Source organism: Lycium barbarum, chromosome 6, assembly GCF_019175385.1.
Source record: "Lycium barbarum isolate Lr01 chromosome 6, ASM1917538v2, whole genome shotgun sequence".
Lineage (NCBI taxonomy): Eukaryota > Viridiplantae > Streptophyta > Magnoliopsida > Solanales > Solanaceae > Lycium > Lycium barbarum.
The window spans coordinates 136165801-136187220 of record NC_083342.1 but is presented as its reverse complement, the minus strand read 5'-3'; positions in this window follow the sequence as shown (position 1 = coordinate 136187220).

Below are 21420 nucleotides of genomic sequence, written 5' to 3'. Positions count from 1 at the left end.
TCACATGAGATTATCTAATCTCTTGAAGGTTATTTGAATTTGTTTTCTGTTTAATTTTATATGTATAATGTTTTTTCTTTATAAGTTTGAAATTTAATTTTCATCACAATATGCTTGCTTTTAGTTTTTGGTATTATAAATATCTTACATCTTGATACCTATATTTGCATTAAAGAAAATACGTTTATAGTAAAAATCTTAGAGGTCTCTTTTAGATTCCCTAAACATTGTGGTTGTTCTCCTCCCTCGAATTAATTTTATTATTGTGTAGTAATGTGCTGAGGGTAGGTTATCAAAAAGACAAAAACGTTAAGGTTTTCTCCCTTCCCTTTAATTAATTTTATATTAATGGGTATGATTGTGCCAAAGATATATAGGAGATAAAAAGACAAGAACTAACCTATGCCTCATACTGCCAAGCTATTCAATATGGAGTATGATTCATCTATTTTAGCTCCAATAGTTAGCTATTCTCCAGCATGAGGTTCACTGTATTTTTTGTTTTTTACTTTGCATTGTAACAATTTGTTTAGTGAGTTTTATGTGTTAGTAGATTTTTATCTTGGTTGATCTTACATGTACCAATTTCTTTAGGGGCAAAGGTTTGTCAATGTTTGAATTGAAAAGATACTTTTTTGTCACACAATTTCTTACTCCGTACGTATTTACTAAGTTTTGATGACTCGTGCCATGTCATCTGCATCGAGAGTCTGGTATACTCGATGATATCTCTCTCAACTTTGGTTGCATTACTTCGGAAGTAATTATATGCACTTTCTAAAATTCATAAACTTTTCTCCATTCCTATTAATTTGTTTTATTTCTTTTACAATGCACAACTTTTTTATTAGATTCGTTCAGGAATATGATTAGATCTGTTTAAAATTGATACAATATAATTTTGACAACTATTTTGAAACTGAAATAATTTGAAATAGAGTCAAAACGTAACTTCTTAACCAGAAATGATGATTTCCTTGGCATTTATTGAGAAATTGGAAAGAAGCCGCATAATTTCGTTGATGTAAATAAATTTACTTATATTTCCTGTTTGTTGTAGATAAAAGGATGAACTTTTGCTGAAAAGAAGTGTTTTAAGTTATAATTTTTAAAATAGGAGAGTCACCTTATGGTGTAAAGATTTGAAGAAAAATATTGTCTTGGAGAAATCTTGAAGATAAAAATATTGATTTAGAGTGGAGGAAGCTTGACGTGTATTTTGTTCCAAAGCTATTTCAACTTGAGAAACCCAAAAAAAAAAAAAAAAAAAAAAAAAAAAAAAAAAAAAGAATCTTGCATTGGCTTTATCTAATTGCTCTACTAATTTAGACTCTCTAATACTATTTTTTTAGCAAACAAGAACTATATGTAATTATTTCTTGATTTTATATTTCAATTTAAATCTTATATTTCTTTTGTTGAGGAAGATTGAAATCTTCCGCAATAATTGAAATTTCACACTTACGCCTCTATTTAAGTATTTCATCTTCTTATATTTTTCGGTCGGTGCTCTACTTGATAATTACTTTCGCGATCAATAAAATTATATTGCATTCGTGGAAGGTTATTCAGGCGGTCATTCACAAAATATTAAACTGTTTTTCGATCATTTTAAAAGATTTATCTTTATTTTTACACCTAACAATATAATTGTCAACCAAACACAATTCTCAATATGCGCAATTATAAAGACCAAAAGCATATAGTAAAACGAAAAATTATAAAGAGAAAAGATTGAGATAGTAATTTCTTTGAGTAAATTTTTCTTACTTTTAGTATATGGGTTTATGTTAAAGTTTAACTGAAAATTTGTTGTGATCGTTTGTTAATTATTTATCATATCAAGTTATGGTTGGAGAATACTATTTAGCGGAACTGATTGGTAATTTTGAGGCAGATTGTGAAGGGATCAATACTATTGGCTTTACGTTACACTGGATTAGTCTTGAAGTTCTGTGGTCTTTGTAATTTTGTTTCACTTGAAATGTGAATGGACATGTAATTTAGTGGCTATAATTTTTCAAATTCAAGATACATACAGACTAAAATTAAAAGCTTTAAAAAAAAAAAAAACTTTTGAAAGACAAATTAATGACAACTTAAGGTTGCGAAAATTATACTCCATTTTAGTATTCAGATAATTAAACAAATTATTTACAAATTTAAGGTCTTATGACCGCGCGAAGCGCGGGTTAATTCACTAGTTATATATACTACCTGAATTTGGCTGCGAGAAGTCATGTCTAATCAAAATTAAAGTTTTATGTCCTAAGTATTATTGCTGCATTTAATTTGTGGACCCTGAAATATTTTAATTTCTTTTGTGGCCCCTGAATTTAATAATTCAATTGATCAATAAATACAGTAACATTCGAGTTCATAAACTTTAAATTATTGATTCGCTCACGATCTTAACCTCTTTTGTAGGAGATCCATCAAGTCAATGGCTATGGGGTTTATAAATAAAGTTAAATAAAATAATCATAAATGATAAATAATACTAATGTTCTTCTTGTTCTTCTGGAATTATATATACTACCTGAATCTGGCTGGGTGAAGTCATGTCTAATCAAAATTAAAGTTTTGTGTCCCAAGTATTATTGCTGCATTTAATTTGTGGACCCTGAAATATTTTTATTTCTTTTGTAGCCCCTGAATTTAATGTTCCTGGCTTTGATTGAGATAGGATAGAACCACTGTTTAGTAAACGCCCGGCTAGCAATGCAACTCCTAAATGTAACAAATTAAACAACATTGATTATCTCTTTCTTTGACTATTAATAGAATTATAGTTTGTTCTTTGACTATTAATAGGAATTATTGTTTGTTCTTTGACTATTAATAGGAATTATTGTTTGTACATTGAACTGGATGATCATTCGAAATATTCAGAAAGCTCTTGAGGAGAAAGGAAAAGATTTTGTTCAACCCTTACCTATATTGCCTGAACTGAAAATTTACATGCATTGAATATATTCATACCAAATAAATAAATATATAACACTTAAGGTTAAATTCTATGATTTATATAGATAAGTATTCCATCGAAAAGCTCCCCAAATTCCTAATTCAAATATGCTAATGCTATATCCAAGTCTTGGCAAATAAAACTAATTGATATTTGTGATGATCGAGACATAGTAGATATCCTATGAAATTAGTTGACATGCGTGCAAATTGATCCCAACGTCACAATTTTTTAAAAAGTACAACCTCCTAAAGGACCACTTTTAGGGTATGAATTCGTTGTGTTACACCAGATTTGACCAAAGACTTGGAACATATAAAAGACCACAAATTCCTAATTCAAGTATGCTAGTAATGTTTTGTCTAGAATACTCCTTGGAAAATAATACTACCTTCTTCCCATCTATTTTAGTTTTGATGGAAAAAATTATTCCATATTTATGTTGATGAGAGGTAATAAATATTTCGTAAAATTAATCGATGTACGTATAAACTGACTCGGACACCAACAGCCAGTCTCAGTCCAAACAATTTGGTGTCTGATATATCAATTAATCCCCACTTCTTCTACTGGACCACTATTAGGGGATGAATTCGTTGTGTTGCATCAGATTTTGACCAATGACTTGGAACATATAATGGACCACTTTAAGGCAAAGCTTAAATCTTGATGTTTACGGCACCTCAATCGACATACATATTTTGAGCAACTTTCACACTTAAAAACTATTTTTTCCATAATATAATGGTTGATTGATAATGTATGACATGATGCATTGCATGGTGTAGAATTGCGATTTGTGGAATCGATTGCCTCAACGATAATTCTTTAATTCGCACTGAATAATCCAGTGGTTGGAACGTCAAAAATATACATTAGATGGATAAAATGTACAATCAATACTTGTCGTCAATGTTTAATTACTTGTGAGAACATTAGGCGCTCTCATTGACAATGTTTTTCGATTGACAGTCTTGTGATTTATAATACGTAACACATTAATTTGACTTTTTTAGGTAAGAATATTCAAAATGCTACATCTATTATTTAAGGGATCTTTACACAAATAATCGACGTTTTATTTTTCCTTAGGCGATGTGTGTGTCATGGACGGAGCCACCTTAGGTGAAGGGTGGTCAGGTGCACACCCTTCACCGGAAAATTACATTGTATACATAAGTTAAATGTTCACTATTATAAGTATATATCCGATTTTTTTATTATTATTTTCTTTAATCACGTAAAAGTTTTTGTAGTGTCGTGTAGTTTTTATCAAATGAAATTTAAAGGGGCCAAAAAGGACCACGAAAAAAAGAAGAAGGGGAATTTAGGGAATTATTTTTGGCCAGGGGTAATTGTACTTTCAATCCCTCACGTATTAGGAAAGTCAATTTTTTATCTTTGTGATATTTTATTGAGAATATATATATATATTTTTGAAATAATTAAAATTTATGTTTGTCATTTTGTTGTTGTGGTATTATTGGAACCATATTAGCTTCAAATTAAATATACATCAACAATATGAATTTAACATAGCATGGGTAATTCATTGATTAACAGTTAATAATCTGATAAATTTATAAGCAGAAAAAATAAAAATGCACATTACAATTAATTGGAAATTAAATGGGTTTAGCTATCATATGGATCAAATTTTTTTAAAAAAGAAATCAACACTTTGAGGACTAAAAGCACAAATTTCCCTTTTAGATACGGAATAATATTGAGAAAAAGACAGACATATACTACATTTACAGATGAATCCGAAATGGGGTCAACGTGAGATGCTAATCGATTAGCTACGTAATTACCTATCTAAGTATCACAATCACCAGTCAGCATCTATTGCAAGAGTCAACAGCAGGGCTTCTAATTTTGTTTTCATGATGGAAAACAAATCTTTGAAAATGATTAGATTTCATATTAAAGGTTAACTTATAATTAGAAGTTTGGCATTGCTAATCATAGATGTCAATCTTTGGAAATTATTGCAGCTTACTTGGTGTCCGAGTTTTCTGTCTTAGCAGCAATCCTGGACCATATATATTTCAAGAAAAATAATATCCTAATCTCTCTTATTACACATTTTTTGTTTTTATTATTATTCTACAATATTATATGTCACGTCGAGTGTATTTGACCTTTGAGGAGTGTATATACCTTGTCCCAAATGGTATCACGAACATCGCTTCGTGGAATTTTGTTTGCTAGATACGTGTATATAATAAGTAAAATACAAATATTAAGTATAATATAAAAAATAACATCATTTGTTACTGTATTGAATTATTAATTTGTTTATTTTTATAAATATTAACATCACTTTTGAAAAATTCTATACACAATACTGCCTTAGGATATTACCTATGCAATGACATCATATATTATTGTTAAAGCTAGTTAATGATTGAAGCTAGCTAAGTTGGTGTGAATGAAAAATGGAGGGAAAAAAGACAATGGAAGGAAAATGAAGTTTAAAGCAAAGTTCCTTTGAAAATGAGCATTGTACCACATTGGTGGTAGAAAGGGAAAGTTATGTGCTTATATTAGAAAGCACTTCTTCCAGCTCTTAAATTGGTCGCTCGACTCAGCTTCGGATTTGGTCAAATGATTGATTGATAATCTTTTTAGAGTAAATTTATTTAAATTCAATTTTCATTTTCTGATATTTTTTTTATTTCTGCCAGCGGAATAATAATTAATCCCAACGTTCTTATTTTTTCGGAAAAGGCAAGGCCTTTCCGAACAGTCACAAAAAGTTGTTTCTGCATTCTTCTTTTATGAAATAAAACTATCGAGTCTCCATGTGTGGTTCGTTCCTGATTTGAGTTCGTCGAAGTCGTAGGCGTTTGAGGTGCCGCTACTCCTGCAACAAGTATATCCGTTTTATCTTGGGAGGAAGTAATTCATAATCTTGATACAGTGAGGGGATTAAATTCTTTAAGGACACACAGTGAATTCTGTGGTCTCGGATATTTCTTTGTTTCTGAAATTTTTTCCAACTTTACACAGTTTCTGTTTCTTTTACTTTCTGGTTTTTTCCAGTTTCTGGTTTCTGTTTCCTACAGTTCTGAACACAATTTTACCAACAATTGTCATAATAGTACTTGCAAAATTCAGAAGTTTCATAGTAGCCTTTTGATTTTTAGATAAAATTTAAAATCATGTAATATAATTAGATAAGTAGAGGGAGTCCTTTCCCATGGCTCTGGAAAGAGTTTGAATATAAGAAACTGATGACAACATATATCTTGGCACTTTCTTTAGTGTTTTAATAAAATAATTCAATTTATTATTGTTTGTTTTAAAATAAAATGAAATTACCACATTATCCGCGCAGACAAATTTATTTTTGAACATTACAAAAGAAAAAATTGTGATGTAATTGAACTTATAATATAAGTTGAAAGTTTTTAAAACTATTTACTCTATATATTTATGCTAGGTCCATGCCTATTGTCATTAGTAGGGGTGTACAAAGCAAACTAACAAATCGCACCAAACCGATAAACCTAGAAAAAAACCCGACTAGTGATTTGGTTTGGTGTCAAAAAAAAAACTCAAACCATAATTGGTTTGGTTTGATTTTAACTAAAAAGAAGTCAAACCGAACCAAACCAACCCGACATTACGTGTATTCAATTTTTAAAATATTTTATACATAAAAATATTTATTTGTAATGTAATTTATAAATATTTGTTAAATTTTTGCTTAGTTTTTATCTATTATTCAAGCTTGAACTTTGAATTTTGAATGTCAATAAGTTTTATATCATATGGATGTTGTTGACACCCAATTTTGTCCCTCCTTTATTCAATTTTATTTACTCGGGTTTCTAAATTTATTGACGAGCTAAATACTTTATTTTCACTATTTTTTATTTTTTACTGCTACTACTATTAATATCGCTACTTTTATCTTCAACGTTACGAGTATTACTTTATCACAAATTTCAAAAGGGTTCGTCATCACTTTATTTTCATTAAATTAATTATACTTTATCAAGTCCTTTATTTTCTACATATAAATCATTAATTATCATAATATATTTTGTACTAGTTATTAAATTAGAAACCCAAAAATAATTTAAATTAAAGGAGGAAAAAAGGGGCAAATTTGGAGCAAATAATCAGCCCAATTCCATTTCCCCTACCCAAAACAATTCAGCCCACATTTTTTTTCTACCCAGCCCAACTACATCACCCGACCCGGTCCAATTTTATTTCTTACTAAACCTAATCCTCTTTTCCTTTTCTTTCTCCGCCTCCCTCACCTTTTCTCACTCTTTCTCCGCCTCTCTCACCCTTTCCTCTCTTCTCTTTCTCCCTCGCCGCCGCTCACCCATTCAGCTCTCTCCCTCTTCTTCTCCTTCGTCTCTCTTTCATCGTCATCTCCACGCCTCACGTTCCCCCCCCACTTCGACTGCCATCTTCGTGCTCTCTCCGCTGCTGTCCCCCAAGTCACACGTTCCCTGCCACCTCCACTCGCCTTTTTCCCCCACGCCTCACGTTCTCCTGTCCCCCACGATCTGTACCCCACTTCCTCTCTCTCATACGCTCCTCTCTCTCATTTCTTAAACTCGAATTGAAACCCTATAAATAGAACTTTCTTGCGACGTTTACGGGGGGATTTTTGGCTACAAACAAAAAAAAAAAAACTGTTGATAGCAATCCTTACTTTCTACTTTCTAGCATTTTTCATTCAATTCGCCCAAAAGTGAATACAAAACTTTAGTTCACAAAAAATCCGCAGTACTTTCATTCGAACTCGTTTGGCTCAAGGTTCGGGTAACGAGAGAGTAGATTTGACGCCGTCGACGCCTCACTTCACTGCACTCGCAAGAGGTAAACTTCGATACATTTATTACTCATGGTCTTTAGTTTCTGTTTTGATTAAGATTTTAGTTTATTCTGCTGTATGTTTAATGATTATGTAGTTTCTTTGTCGTCGCGTTATTTGTTTGATGTTTGGGAGCTGTTAGGATAGGATATTAATCGTTAATTGAATTTGAAAGGTGTCTATTGTAGTTTCGAATGCTTAAGACTGAATTTCCAGGACTTAGGACGTATGTAAAACCGAATATACATAGGATATACAGTGGGTTATCAAGATAAGAAGAAGATATACGTTCGATATACATCCGATATACACACCATGGTGTGTATATCTTAGGTATATTGATTATATGATTAAAACAGACCGACACTGAATCATCTCTATAATTGTCCTTCATCTGTAGGTTTAAATTTTCTGTTTTAGTTAATGCTAACATAAAAACAGTAGCAGTGACATTATTACTGTTAGTGGAGTGCGTAATGTGACCAAATCCAGTTCTGGTTTAGTCGATTAGTTCGCTATTTGGATCTGACTATGTGTTTAGTTTATTAAGTGTGGGATTAGTATGTCCATTAGTTAATTTCCAGCCAAATATATGTCTGTCTGTTGCTTGAATACTAGGCTTAGTATTTAAATACCTGTTACACGGTCTAAATAGGATTGAGATACAGCCTATAAATTAAACTTATGCCGTTTGATTAGCTTGTTTTATTTTGCTTATGGATTTATTTTAATGTCTGCTTGCTATATGTTTGTCTGTGTTGGTCCAATGACCATTGCATGATTAATATAGTCTAGCTCTAGTGTAGTGCTAGCATTCGTTTATGTTGTTATGATTAATCCTTCAGATGAGTCATTAGTTAATATTTATGTTCAAATGTTAGTATGTGTAACTCCATAAACTTGTTGATCCTTTTTTTTTGAAATAAATGCCCATGTTGAACGTTATTGCCTTATTTAGTTTGGTCTGAGTCTGTTAATACCCATGTTAATCTTAATAGTCCTTATCATGTGTTAGTAGTATACTGAGGCTGTATTTTAAGATTCCAACCCACCTGTTTTAACTTGTCTCCATTTAGCTTAAGCACAGAAAATTGTTAAAAAATGTGTTTGATATTGAGTAAATAGGTCTTAATCCTCTAAAGAATATCCCTATGCTGTTTCTTTTGTTATTGGAATGGTTTGTAGTCTACAATGCACCAGAGGTGATCTAAAGTGTTCAATTTATCCCCGTGCTGCCCTTATATATAATTTGAATACATGTTAACATTTCCTCTTTCTGTATGCAATATGATCCTTACTATCATTCTTGGACTATGAGATCTCACCATCCGTGCTTAAATGTTAATGTCTTGTGTATAGGAATCATTTAAATTGTTTGGTAAACCAGCATACATCTCCTTTTAAGTTGTTGGATGTTGAAACTGTTCAAAAAAAGGAAAATGCATGAATTGGTCTGAAATGGAAAAATGAGTTTAAACTTGAACCCTGCATGATTTCTCTGTTCCCACCCCTAACTGAATGAATAATCCTGCTCCAGTCATTAGTGTTTGCCTCATATTGCGTGTGTTTCTTGGGAACTAAATTTGTATTTGAAGTAGTAGCTCAAAGCTATCTAATCCAACTGACTGTTATAATAGTCTTGTTCAACTTTTATTGAGAAGTTTTTCCCTTCCCTTAACAAATATAAGAGAATTACCTGTTTATCTGAAGTTAACTATCAGCTAGGCAGATTTTTTTTCAAAAAATAAGTTTGAAGCTTCAAAATGACAATAGCCAGTGTTTTATTTTAGAATAATCAGAAAAGGTTCAGGGGTATGTTCTGCCATCCATCATTTGGGTTTTAAAAGTGGGGTTGTTCTTTGTTTTTATAACAATTTACCTTTGGTAGAAAGTTTAAGGATATCTGGATCTATCTTTGCCCCCTTATGTTATGCTTTTTGTTGGCTGCCTATATGAAAATAGCTAAGATTAGGTTGTGCAGCCAGCATACCAAATCTTTACAGAATTAGAATGCTATTTGATCCCGTATCTTTGAAAGTAGATGAAATCCCATTTCTTTTGATGTGCTTGATTGTGAGCTTACTTAGTGACATATGAAATTTGGTATAATCATTAATTTTGGTTTAAGGAAACCAATTCTGTTAGTTAGATATGTTGAGCAAGACCTCTAAATGAATGTATTTTAGTTTCAGATCTGGCTGTGTAAAGTATACATATGCTACTTCTCATTCTTTTTCCTTCTTTGCATGAACTGGGAATTTCGAATCCCAAACATCATCGAGTTGCTTCTACAATATAGCTGCTACATTCATGAAATAATGTTGCTTGTTGTTGCTGCTTCTCGGAACATAAACTGTTCAATCTTCTGCCCAGTTCTCCTGATTGTAGTTGCTTTATTTACCTCTTGTTGCACCTGTTCTCTTTGTTTTCTTTGCTGTATTTCTTCTGTCACCAGACACTGTATGCGTCATGTTGAACATGAATCCGGTAGTCATGTTTGATTACTCCCAGCTGCTGTTACTGCTAGTCTTTGCCTAATTGTTGGTTAAATAATGTGCCACTAGATTGATTTAATTGATTTCTGAGTTCATATTTGGTATACAACAACAACAACAACAACCCAGTGAAATCCCACATCGTAGGGTCTGGGGAGGGTAGAGTGTACGCAGACCTGACTCCTACCAAGGTAGGACGGCTGTTTCCGAAAGACCCCCGGCTCAATAAAAGCATAAAAAGAAGTCAGATAAGGTTAGATAAGGTTAAGAGATTCGGATAAGAGATTTAAAGCGATATGGAAATGAAATAATGCAAGCGACACAGATAATACAGGATAATCAGAGCACAGAAAATAACCGATAATAGCAGAAATCGGAGCAGATGACACAGGATAACCAAAGCATAGGAAATAACAGATAATAGCAGAAATCGGAGCACAAGAAATTATATTGCAATAATGCGACTACTAATAAGAACGGATAACGAGACTATCTACTAGCCTTCTACCCTAATTTGGGTCCTCCAAACCCTCCTATCTAAGGTCATGTCCTCGGTAAGCTGTAATTGCGTCATGTCGTGTCTAATTACCTCTCCCCAATACTTCTTCGGCCTACCCCTACCTCGTCTGAAACCATCCATGGCCAACCTCTCACACCTCCGCACTGGGGCATCTGTATCTCTCCTCTTCACATGCCCAAACCATCTCAATCTCGCTTCTCGCATCTTGTCTTCCACCGAGGCCACCCCCACCTTATCCCGAATATCCTCATTCCTAATCCTGTCACTCCTGGTGTGGCCACACATCCATCTCAACATTCTCATCTCGGCAACTTTCATCTTTTGAACGTGAGAGATCTTAACTGGGCAACACTCCGCCCCATACAGCATAGTCGGTCTAACCACCACTTTGTAGAACTTGCCCTTAAGTTTTGGTGGCACCTTTTTGTCACATAGCACTCCGGAAGCAAGCCTCCATTTCATCCACCCTGCCCCAATACGATGTGTGACATCATCGTCAATCTCCCCACTACTTTTCTGAGTTCATATTTGGTATGTTTAACATTATTCATTGATCGTATACTAATCGTTTTCTTTTGTTTTATGCATGATCATTTCGCATACGAGTCCGAGGGACTCGTTTTCTTCCGTATTTGGCGTTGGGCTAAAAGCCCAACATGATTCCGCTCTCTGTCCAGCCGCAACAGTCCACAAAAAAAAAGACCGGGCCAAAGCCCAGCAGCTGCAAACATATCACAGCAGTCCGAATGGGCCAAGCCCATTTACATTATATCTACCCTTCCATTTTTATTGTTGTGTGTATTTAATATGCATTGTATGACTAACATTTGTGCTTGATAATTAAGATAAACTTTAGTAACATTAAGGGTTTTAGTTTAATAATGGGTAATTAATTTAAGGAAAACCAATCAATCCCATAAGATTCACTTGTTTTCCTGCTATTGATTTCAAAATTACGTCTTTATAATATTTCAAAAGAAATTAAAACGTATATTCTATATTCATTCTTGTTCTATAGTTCACATTCCAAAACAAATTTCTAGACTCACGTTGTAATGCAATATATTTTCCAATAGATGTAAATGTAAATTCAAGTATATTTTCATGAATACATTTGTCAAGAATCATGCACATTTTAGTTAAAGAAAGCTAATAGAAGAGAAAGAAAACTTATTTCCTTTTGCGTCCTATTTACAAAAAAAGATAAATATAGATTTTTCTATATTGCAGTACTCATACATATAACCTTTTATCTAAAGTTCACGTTTATTGAATCTCGCCTACATGTATTACTTTAAACAACACTATTATACTTTCGTTTAAAACCTTGACAACATTTATAAGTTGCATTTTAAAATAGCATTAGAAGTATTTTCTTTATACAAATTATTATTTTAGAAATTCTATTTTTTCTTACATGTCTATCTATAATTTTAACCGTATTTAGAAAGTTGTGTTATTCCTCTACAATATTATATTTACACTTAGCCTAATTAATTATAAATCCGGTCAGTTAACCATTGTTAAATGGGTCTTAAAGGGTGCCTAATACCTTTCCTTTAGACTAATTGAACCCTTACCTAGAATCTAAAGTTTCGCAGACCTTAAACAGAGTTAACTTTAAAAAAAAAATAACTTTAATAAACTTTAGGTATCCTAATTCACCATAAATAATTAGGTGGCGACTCCTTAACACAAACAAAAAATAGGAATCTCCAATATGTCGTACTCCTAAATTAACCCGGTTAAAATGGGGTATGACAGATGTTAGTAACTCAAATAAAGTCTAAACCAAAACCAACTCAACACTAATGCTAATAAAAGAAATTCAATTTACCACTAGGGATGACAATAATATTGAATATTCATTCTTTAGTTTTGCATAATTGATTTACAGAGTGAAAATACTTAACTTAAGTTTTTTTCTTTGTCATGTAATTAATACTTATTAGTTGTACCTTTTTTTAGCATGACTTAATATTTTTCGATTATGGTCATTTTCTTTATGGCTTGTTAATTAGCAATATTTATTTTAACCGATTTTATTAGCTTTTGTTGAATATTTTAATACAATGTCATCACTCTTCTCACATTTTGTGTTATTTTCTTAAGAAATGCCTTAATTATATAGTTGTATCTTACTAGGACTAAAGAAAATATTTGAAGTAAAACTTATATGTTTTGTATCAAGACTTTTCCCGAAAAAAACTTGAAAAAAACAAATTTTATTGGTTTGGTTTGGTTTGGTGTATAAATTTAAAAATCTAACGCAATAGATTTGATTTGGTGTTTAAAAATTCGAATCAATCCGATCCATATACACCTGTAGTCATTAGATTAGTACCTACTAGTCACCAATTTAAAATTTCATATCCGCTTTTGCAGTCAGCTTTCTAGCATCATTAATGAGAGGTGACTATTTATTTTATTTCAATTGTATTATTCTAAGGGTAGCTACTTAAAAAAAAGTTGCTACTTATATTTGGTTCAGCGTCATTCGGTACTTTAATTTTTAGTTTTCGATGATATATGAAGAAATTTTCCGGCTTTGATTAAAAAAGAAAAAACTTTTTATTATAAAATAATATTAAAAATACACAACACAAGAAATATAGCTAAAGAAGTTAGGAGAGAGAGAGAGAGATTTTTATTGCTCTATAATTCTATAAATGGACCTCATATAAATAAGAGGAAAATCGTTGAACAACTTGGTGGCCATAAGTGAACAACTTGTTGGCCACCAAGTAACAACTTGGTGGCCACACATACTTGGTGCCCAAGTATTTTGGTGAGCATCAACTTACAAGTAAATTCATGGACAAACATAATATTTACAACACTCCTCCTTGAATGTCTATTAATTAGATGATGTGTCTCGTTAAAACCTTATTTAGGAAAAAATCCTGTATGAAAAAGTCCTAAATGAAGGAAAAAGAGTACACATATCTAGTAATACGCTTTGAGAGTTGTCTCGTTAAAAACCTTGCTAGGAAAACCCAAATGGGACAAAACCTTGGTCGAGGGAAAAAAGAGTACAGCGCGTATTTGCTCCCCCTGATTAAAGCATCACATAATTCTTGAAGATGATGTACTCCAATCTTGTATATACCAACTTATCATATCTTGAGGTTGGTAATGTGCTTGTGATCAAATCTGTCAAACGACCTGGCTGATAATATGCATCTTCATTTCTTAGATAGAGTTGCATCATCGCCATATAGTATTGTTGCAGTCACGCTAAGTACATTCTTGACTTACTTTTATAAACTATCTGATGTTATCATTATATGGTTTGACTGTCATGTATAATAACATGGTTTGACAGTAATACTTCATGGAAAGAGATAACATATTTGGATCGAACTCTTATGTCAATCAGATGAATGCCCTGCATATCCAAAACACTTGACAATATTTGTCAAAATAAACACATTCATGCCATACTTTCATTAGCAGTATACAATTGATCTTATTTCAATATCTCCATCTAGGAGTAAATTATATCATGCTCGTAGTTATAGCAAGATATATAAGTGCATTAATTGCATAAAGATATGGTGCTTCAGGACCAATTCAATTTTCTTATTTAGACTTCTTTTAGTAGATAATGTACCGCTTTTGTAAACTCTTCAAGAGCTCCAATAATATTCATATGAAAGGTTCTGACTATCATAAAGAGACAAGGGTAAACATAGTATATTTGTACCATTCGTCAATGAATATATATTAAGGCGATTTCAGTACATCAACCTTGATTCATTTAATCCATTTAAGGATTATAAACAAGTTTCCCAAGAATTTGTATATGCTTCAGGCATTTGGAATCCTTTAGAAATTTTCATATAAATTTTGTCAAGTAAGCCATATAGGCTGTGACAACTTCCATCAGTATAAATTGTGACATCTTCTGATGTCTGGACTATAGGTCCAATCGCTTACCAAGATGCATCATTTCACTTGCTAATTATTTCTACGTCAACATGCTTTAGGAGATGTAGAATTATGATCCTCAAATCCTTATACTATATTGCACGCTATATAGTATCAAAGATATCGTCAACGATATATCATTTGTATCGATTCGCAACAACTTACTGAGATCTCATATTTTCAGGTACCTGAACCTCTCATAAGGTTTATGAAGTGTTATGTCGTAGCTCTTTAAGAGCATATTGCCTCCTTATTATGATAATTTGCTCCTCTTTTTTTTCAAGGATTATTATATTTGGAACTGATTGGTCTACCATGCTCCATGCATGCTGTAGACTCTGTCCTTCAGGGACTTTAGGAGCACTTTGCTGATGAAATATGAAATAGATGGGTCCACAAATGCTTCTAGCATTTGACTTGAATCATCTGAGGATCATACTGATGATAATTCACAACATATTTCTTAGCTGCTTATTCTCCCCCCTTTATTTTAGTGACATATGTCCTTATTTTCTTTGGGAAAATCCATCTGTGTGCATTATGGTATATCCATTAATCATATACCGCACATCAAAAGCTATAAGATGAAAATATCTAGTTCCTGACCTTGAACCAATTATGAGGAGAGAATCTATCTTAATTTATTGATATGAAGCATACAAGTGTTGTTGTATGCAATATATCATATCTCAAACAAACATCTGAAGCTCCGTTCTCACAAGAAATGGTCTGGCTATATTATGGAGACATCCAATGCCAAACCAGCTTAGATATAAACCAACACTATCAAGATGATCTGTGTTAATTACATATTCTGAAAAATTGTGCTTCCAACTCAATTTTGAGCAAGCAACTTCGTAAATGTCAAACTTCCAGTTGACAATAAACGTATATGTGACCGTCTCATAGATACATCTATTTAAGACATCACATTGCAGGTGAAGGGGCCCACATTCACCTTTTATATTTTCCAGAATTTCGGGGATTCAGTCCCAACATTAGCCGGTATAATCAACTTATCATGAGAACAAGCAACACACACAAATTCTTGAAGAATCTTCTAGTTCTTCAATATGTTTTTAATACTCAATTAGCACATCAAATTTAAATCAGGACGATCAAAATGGTCTTGTCAACTGATAAAATTATCTGTACCCGTAAACTTCAAGTTTACCATGACGAGTGCTATTTATTTTAATAAACTTCTAGTTTGCTATTTTCATGAAATTGTATATCAATAAACTTCTAGTTTATCGTGGTATGTGATCTCATCATGCTCGAGTAACATTTCACATGTGTATTCTTACCTATAGTAACTTGAAGATATTTAATATTCCGATCATTTGTAGTCTCAATATGATAACCATTTTTATTGTTAGTAAACTTCAGGTCTACCACAGTTTGTTTTCTGAACGTAACGATTACGATCTTGGATAAATGGTGCTATCACATATAACCTCTTCCAGAGACTTCAATTTATCTATCATAATCAGATATTATTTGGACATTGCTAGTGTCATGATACTTGTAAATAAATTAGCTTTATGGGGCCTTTGATCATTAATTTCTATTACCAAATATATTTTTTTAGATACTTCTGGTTTCACGAAAGAAAATTTGGTTAGACACTACTGGTGTCATGAAAGAAAACAGAAATCAAATGGAATTTTAAAGACAATATTCAACTATAAATTATGAACATAAACTTTTAAGTATAAACTTCAATATTTCAAATATATCCATCAAGGAGATTTGCCATTGACATTTGAATATTTTGTATCAAAACGACAATTACGTAGTAATCACATCCTTCAGGAAGAGATACATTAATGTTTATTTCCTTCAAGGAAATCAATAACAACCAACCATAATGTATTAATGTAGTTATAGGAGAAAGCATTCTACTCTGCTTTCTTTTGCCTTAGAAAGATACTTTGATAAAATTATTAAAGATGTTTCTGCGTACGACAAGTACGTGTTGCTATGTCTTAATTTCATACCACAAAAATAACATGTATATTCCTTGTATTTTATCTCTCCAGGAGATAAGTGGTGGTATTTGTTCATTCACTTTGGGAAACGAAATCTAATTATTTAAATGTGCTTGAAATATGACACTCATCAATAGTTCGTTATTTTGCTCAAACACAAGAAGACGTTGCTTCAGAGTATTGCTCAGATATTTTGCTAAGTCTTTCTGCTTCAGGAGTAAAGTTTCGGAGTTTTACTGCTTCAGGAGTAAAGTTTCAAGTTTTACCACTTCGGGAGTAAAGTTTAAAGGTTTACTAATTCAGGAGTCAATTTCAAAATTCTACTACTTCGGGAGTAGATTTCAGAGTTGTAATACTTTGGGAGTAGAATTCAAAGCCTTACTACTTCAGGAGTAAAATTCATAGTCTTACTACTTCTGGAGTAGAATTCAGAGTTTACTATTTTGTGAGTAGAGCTCAAAGTTTTACTACTTTGGGAGTAGAGTTTAAAGTTTGCTACTCAAGGAGCAAATTTATGAGTTTAGTATTCAGGAGTAAAGCATATAATATTCAGAGTATGTTTTCTCAATTATTCTATCTCTTCTGAAGATGGATCATGATATTTTCACAATCAAATGCACGTTTATATTTATAGGCTTTACTACATATTATCACATTCACTTCAGGGAATGGATATGTATTTGCAACATTTATCAAATTTTCTCATTCTTCAGGAATGAAATATAATTATCTGAACGTGCCTTTATATCAAATTGTGATATAGTTTATAACTTCTTTTAAGATAATACTACTTCAGAAGCAAATCGAGGCATACATATGATGTAGAGAATTTTTCCCTAACACATCTTCAGTTGTAATTACAACAAGCCTATGAAAATATTACCACTTCCGGTAGTTATAGACATAAATGAATTTAATCATAATGAGACTTGGGAAATATTATCACTTCCGGTGATCCTATATTTATTGTAAAATCTCATTCTTTGCCATTTAAGGAATACGAAATTAATATCATAATTAAGCCATCCCATTAGATTGCTTCGGGTACAATTTTAGGCACGACCCGCCAAGTGAATCAATTAAGTTTCCGTTATTCAATAATCAAAATCAATACCTGTCCCCTGGATATTTGATATTCATTATTGTTGAGACTTGTAATTGATGTAGAGCTGAATCAAGCAATTTCTCGACTGTTTTCCAATTCCCCATCCTACGTCCAAGAACTTTTGTCTTGATTTCAATTCCAATCGTAAGGCAAGGAAGTGCTCATGCCTTAATGCTCTCCTGGAGTGATTCTCCTTTCCACTATATATATTCATACATGGATAAGAAAAAACAAGAAGAAATATTGGTTAACATAGAAAGGAAATAGTAAGCCAACTCCTCTGTCTAATTAATACATATGTAACAAGTACTTACTTTAGTGTTTCTTAATATTAAAACACTACACTTGTTATAACAGGAAAAACGATTACTGTTCTTCACACCAAAAGTTCTTATATGACTTGGAGAAGTTTCAAGAAAAACTTCTTTTCCGTAAAGCAATTTTGCTTATGGCAAAATAGATGTCAAAGTGTTAAAAGAGACTTAAAAATTGATTAGAATAGCAAACTTTGATGGCCGCAAATATGCGTATCTTAATCTGTTTTTGTTAAACTGCAGTAGTATATCAAGTAAGCTACTCAAACAAGGTCTCCAGTTAATATAAAAAGAAAGATACTACCTGACATATTTTGCTTTTTCCGTAGGTTTGTAACACTTAATCTGTTTAAAATAAGTGTTCAAGGCAGAGTCTCGTGTTGATAACGCGTTATAAAATAATATTAAAAGTACACGACACAAGAGATATAGCCAAAAAAGTTGAGAGCGAGAGAGATTTTTATTGCTCTACAATTCTATAAATGGACCTCCTATTTATACGAGGAAAATGGTTGAACAACTTGGTGATCATAAGTGAACAACTTGTTGGCCATCAAGTAACAACTTGATGGCCTCACATACTTGGTGCTCAAACATTTTGGTGGGCATCAACTTACAAGTAAATTCATGGACAAACATAATATTTACAACACTTTTATCCTTTTTACTTACTATACTGCTATTATAGAAGGGAGACTTTCTGGTGCTTCCCGTTGTCCCTCTTGCCGACACGGAGGTACTTTTGGCATTGTATGTTCTATGTGCTTCTATCTGTTGTACTTGATTGGTTTTATGAGTGTACTTCTACCTATTTTGGACGAAAAAATGAGAACATTTAGTATAATTTCGTTTATACTATCTAAAGATGGGTACAATTTTATGAGAAGCGGGTCCCACTGCAATCCTCTTTCCACCCTATAAGATTTGCCAGTCATTTCCTGGCCCACCACTGTATTTACTTTTTACTTTTGCAGTAATAGTACTGCTATTTTATTTACTACTACTATTACTATATATTTACTTTCAATTGGCTGTATATGTGGAGATGTTTGGATCTTAAGGTACGTTATTAAAAAGATAGGTTTTCATTTCTAGGCTGTGGATTGAACTTTCCTCCTATTTTATTTCTATTTGCTTTTGTATAAATGAACTCTTGAAGAAAAAATTATATAGCCAATTTTTTTTTTAATTGCCAATTTTTACTAGGAATAAATGAGGTTAACCAAATATATTACTTATCAACATAGTATCTTCATTGATAAATGGGACTTGAGAAATTGCTATAATATAAAGAAATACATGAGAATAATAAGAATTGCTCAGAAAATGTTCTAAATGTCCAAATGTGCTTCTTATATTTGCAGTGAAATAAAAAGGAGATTTTTTAAAAATATATTTCATGCATTTACAAGATCACCAAAGAAAAAACGGGGCAACATTTTTGGTTGCAGAGACTGCTTGCCAAAAAGATGAAAAGAAAAAATATTGAGGTGAAGAATAAATAGAATAAAGTATTTCATCATTTTATATAAATGTATATTACCATTTTTTTAAATGTCACTTTTTATATTTAGTAATTCTATAAATTTAATATCTTATGTGAAATATTTACAACCACAATATTCATAGGGCTTTTTGATACATTAAAACATTTTTAATTTAAGACCACAACCTTTAATAGTCTCATTTACATACTTAAACTCAAAATCGATTCAAACTCACATATATTAAAATAAAAGAAACATCAGTAATCGACAAATATTGAAAATGGATATAGGAGTAGATCTATATATATTTACAACATTAAATAGTCTTCTATATTTTAGTATATTTTATCTCTGAGTACTTTTAAATTGTTTGATGTGTATTTTCTTAAACTTGCATCTACATCTCTAAAGCTATTTCTCAAGTATAAGTGACCACTTCAATGGGTTCTAATTGCTCGAAGCAATTTTACAGGAGAAAAAGAAACTTCTCACCAATTGGGCCGGGACTCAGCCCGGGCTTATCTCCACTCATAATTGACATAGATCCCAGTTCTTTAATAAACCAAGATATTACATTGTCAAAAGTTTTCTTATTTGATTTTTTATTTCTTTTAAGTTTGGCAGATAGTGAGCGTTGAATCTCTAAATACTTCAATTTCTTATGTTCCCAAGGTCAAGGTAGTCTTTAATTCATAGATGCATGCTTCATCTTTTGTGAGTCGATTTAGTTTCGATTCTTCGATATGGTCCTAGTATATTGGGCTATTTTATGGTGATAAAATAGACTATTTTTTGCTTAAAAATGAGCAATTTTTTTTTTATTATTTCTACTTTAAATACGAGATGCACTTAATCTGATAGTGACTGCTTCATCTCGTTTACAACCATCAAAATGTCAAAAACTGAAAGGAAAAAAAAAACTCATAATCTATCAGAAAATAGGATTTTCTCAATCAATTTCAGTCACTTAGAGTTAGTCTTCCTACAATGTATGTATCGTCTCTGTCAACCCCCAACAAAAATGTGCAGCAACTAATAAGGACTTTCTCCAACCAACAACTCTCAATCAGTTTCCTCGCTAATCGACCGAACAATCGAAAAACTGAACTAATTCTTTTCAATCAGATTTTTTTTATTTTTATGCTCACTCCTAATCTGGCCTTACATAAATATGTCTGGAAGTGCATGCCTCTCAGTTTGAAAAAATGAATTACCACTATTAACTATTATTGCTCTCTGAAACTATAGATTTCACAATCAAAGGTATGTCTAAAGACAAAGGTTAATTGTCATTGAGGAAATGATATAATATAATTACTTGCAATTGATATCAAGATGGAGAAACATCGAGTTATTAAGTAGAATTATGGGTGCAATCAAGAGGGAGAAACATCAAGTCATAGCATGTGATTGACATGCCCAATTAATGATAGCATAATAATGAGTCAAAATGAAGAACATGACAATTTTATAATTGATTGGTTCATACTAGATGTGGATTAAACAAATTGAATAGACCAAAAAAAAAAAAAGGAAGAGAAAATTGGCACGACCAACAAATTAAAGATTTGTTTGGTCAACAATCCATTTATTAGGATTTAATTTAATAAATGAAGTTAAAGGATAGGATTGGTTAGCATATTAGATTAATGTACATGTCGTTTTAAGTTTTTAACTTTTAAAATTAATATACTTAAATGGCTACGCAGGGGCCAATGGATTTGCACAATTCTTCCTCATTTATTTTCTCCTGGGATTATATCTACT